The following is a 3403-nucleotide window of genomic DNA, read 5'->3' as shown; positions in this document are numbered from 1 at the left end:
AATCGAGCTCTGTTTTGTTATATAAGCAAATGGTTTTTAATACACTAGATCTGTTGTAGCTCAATTGTATTGAAAACCAGCTGAACCATAAACCAGAACCCACTGCTTCAACCACTTCACGCTCCCAAGCGCAAAACCAGGCCTTAAAGTGAACCAGTAATCTGTATGAATTGATTTGAGTGATAAAACTTCAATGGACAATTAAATATTGATCAAGACGTGAATTGACATATTATTCATGATTCAAGGATTGAACCCGACGTGAATCGAACACGCAACCTTCTGATCTGGAGTCAGACGCGCTACCATTGCGCCACGGATCCTTAGACATTTGATGTTATTTCATTATTTGTAAATGTAACTTTCAACATGAGTTTGACACTTTCCGTGGTTGTTAATAATGAAGATGGAGACTGCTGCTCCTCCTGGGCGAACTAAAAGCTCACGTAAACCCATGTGATCGTGGATGAGTTTTGTTAGCAATAAATTGATGACTAATGCAAGCTATGTAAACCAAAATTCCTCCGAACAATCAATAACGCATATCATTGACAAAGAGTGTTATTCGCTGTAATTTAAAGGATGGAGATGCGGGGTATCGAACCCCGTGCCTCTCGCATGCAAAGCGAGCGCTCTACCGTTTGAGCTACATCCCCAACGGCTTAAGCGACAACCTAATGCTGGTTTTCTAACTGTGCTCCAGCCATTTTTTGGTATATTCAATTGTACGTGAACAAGCGAAGACGATGGAAGGACATGTAATGCAAATGCCAGGCTGAGTAGAAACGACAAGAATCATAATTTACAATAAAATAAATAACAAGCAATTTTCTTGTGAGGTGCATAAAGTGGGGATGATTTCATGAAAACAAAAAAAATAACATTTCAAAAAACAGGTGAAATAATGTGCTTCCCGGGAGCCGTAGGGTTGAGCGGCGGGTATGATATTGAAACCAATTAATTAGTACCTATTATTATTTATTTATTTATTTTCATTTTTCACCATGGAATTGTTTTTTTTGTTTTTGTGATTTTTTAGAGTTGGAATTAGACTTGAAGTGAAATCTTGATTTATATTATGTAAATTGGATTTCACTGTATGTATTAATTTAACAATCTGGAAACCCCTAGGGTATCTCGATTATGCACATGATTTATTGAAAAAAAGTATAACACGATTAATATAGGTTGATTAGAGTTACATTTTCTTTTTACGATTAATTAAGAGTAGTTTTAATAGAATCGTTTTTTTTAATAAATATAAAAATATAAGCCTATATTTATATACTATATTATTTGTTATTTGAGATTTTGTTAGTAAAAGATATAGGGTTTGATATCTTAAATTTCCATTTTTCCTTTACATTAAATTTAATGATATAAATTTTATTTTTATTTGGTTTTGTTAGGTCACAATTTTTCATGGATTTTTTAAAATCTAATTACAAAATCTCTTAAAAAAAAATTAACTCGTGTAGTGTTTAAGTAATTTTTTTTTGAAAGTAGAAATAGATTCAAAATCATGAAAAACGGTGAAACTCCTAGAATACACAATCTTATAGCTTTCCATTTATTTAACTAAAATTTTCATTAATTTCTACATGAAATTGTAACCTCTTTAAACTACTATTTTTATTTAATCTGATTGCAGCTGTCAATCCACAAGTAGCCCTAACCTAATAGAAAATTTCCATTTATTTAACTAAAATTTTCATTAATTTCCAAATGAGATTATAACCTCTTTAAACTACTATTTTTTATTTAATCTGATTGCAGCCGTCAATCCACAAGTAACCCTAGCCTAATAGAAAATAGAAGCACATATAAGAGTAGCAGCAACTTGGTTCAATTATGCCCTCTTATGTTTCATCTGCAAAATTCATATCATGTGACGGCGAAAATTTTTACAGTATCACATACAAGATCACAAAAGTTCTTCAAATTAATGATTGCAACAATTTTGTAATAACGATGTCACCGCTGTTTCTAAATTATTGATTTTCATCCACTGGGGATAGCTCAGTCGGCACATTTACGTCTAGCGGGGATAGCTCAGTTGGGAGAGCGTCAGACTGAAGATCTGAAGGTCGCGTGTTCGATCCACGCTCACCGCATCGCAGGTCGTAACGTGACTACATATCGTATAACATACTAGGTTTCTCACCGCATCGCAGGTCGTAACGTGACTACATATCGTACATATTAAAAAGTTCCTTAATCTGTAAATTACAAATTTGGGATAAATTTTAAATCTGATTTTAAGAGTTTTTAAATATATATGTATTTTTTTACTGGTAAAAATGAATCAAGGTCCTTGGGACACTTTTATTTTAAATGATGCCAAATTTTTTATTGTTTTCGGGGCTAGTATGGACAATTTTATCTTAAGTGATGCCAATTTTTTTTATTGTTTTCGGGGCTAAAACGTTGGGAGAGTCGCACCACAGACCTGAGGATCTAGGGTCACCCCTTCCAAGCTTTTTAAAGTGATTAAAGTTCTGGATTTATAAGTGAATACGGTTTTGGATGATCTTTGTTGCACAACAATTGGATGTGCCATCTTTATTAACGAGAGCAGGGAAATTATTATTGATTTGGGATATTGGAAATTGAATTAATAGTAAAAGTTAATGTAAAGTTTTATTATATAAAATATTATGCCATAATTTTGGTAAATTTATATATTTTCTTCTCCTAAGCTTACTTCTCATTATGGAGTTTTACGTTCTCAGGTTCATGTTCTTGGTGGGGTTTCTTCCTGGGGGAATTATATATACCAGGTGGCTGCTCTTTTGTTCTTAATGTTCGCCTAATATTTGTCTTTCAATCTTCATAATTTATACACAGGTTGGTGTTTTAATTCACTCTCGACGTTGTGCTACAAGTAATCTCTTCAAGTTTAGGCCTCGTCCATTTTCACTCAGATTGAATGTTAGGAAATTGACCAATGCCTTTCTGTTTGGTTTCAAGTGTGGTCTAATTTGCATTTTCCAGTTTATGTAGAGAACCCTACATTTTTTGAAAAACCCTAATAGGTTTAGAGTAGCTTTCTGTTATCAACTTTATAGTTCCATAATTTAGAAGGGATAAGGAAGACAAAGAATTCAAAACTATCATGGAATGTTCAGTACCCAGAAATGTGGCAGACATTAGTTCATTTATTGGCTTAGCTAGGTACTACCATTGTTTTATAGAGGGACTTTAACGAATTTTGTATCCTATCACCTCTCTACATAACAAGGGAAGAACATTCAAATGGATTGCGAAGTGCCAGCATAGTTTTGAAGAATTAAAGCACAGGTTAACTTCAGCTCTGGTGTTAAAATTTGTTGAACCAAGAAAAGAGTCGGTAGTTTGTACGGAAACCTACCAGGAAGGTGTTGAGGGAGTTATAATGCAATAT

At 33.5% G+C, this 3403-nt stretch overlaps 3 non-coding genes across 3 annotated transcripts; 1 reads left to right on the top strand and 2 right to left on the bottom strand.

Annotated features, from left to right (window-relative positions):
- Nucleotides 1-251: 251 nt before the first annotated feature.
- Nucleotides 252-323, bottom strand: TRNAW-CCA (transfer RNA tryptophan (anticodon CCA)). Its single transcript has one exon. It is a non-coding gene; the product is annotated as a tRNA-Trp (tRNA).
- Nucleotides 324-583: 260 nt separating this feature from the next.
- On the bottom strand, nt 584-656 carry TRNAA-UGC (transfer RNA alanine (anticodon UGC)). The gene has a single exon. It is a non-coding gene; the product is annotated as a tRNA-Ala (tRNA).
- A 1385-nt stretch (nt 657-2041) lies between these two features.
- Nucleotides 2042-2114, top strand: TRNAF-GAA (transfer RNA phenylalanine (anticodon GAA)). The gene has a single exon. It is a non-coding gene; the product is annotated as a tRNA-Phe (tRNA).
- Nucleotides 2115-3403: the final 1289 nt, after the last annotated feature.

This window comes from Pinus tabuliformis, chromosome 1_1 (genome assembly GCF_031772625.1).
Source record: "Pinus tabuliformis cultivar Carrire ecotype Pingquan chromosome 1_1, CPIR1, whole genome shotgun sequence".
In the NCBI taxonomy this organism is placed as follows: domain Eukaryota; kingdom Viridiplantae; phylum Streptophyta; class Pinopsida; order Pinales; family Pinaceae; genus Pinus; species Pinus tabuliformis.
This window is presented reverse-complemented; position numbering and strand designations above follow the sequence as displayed.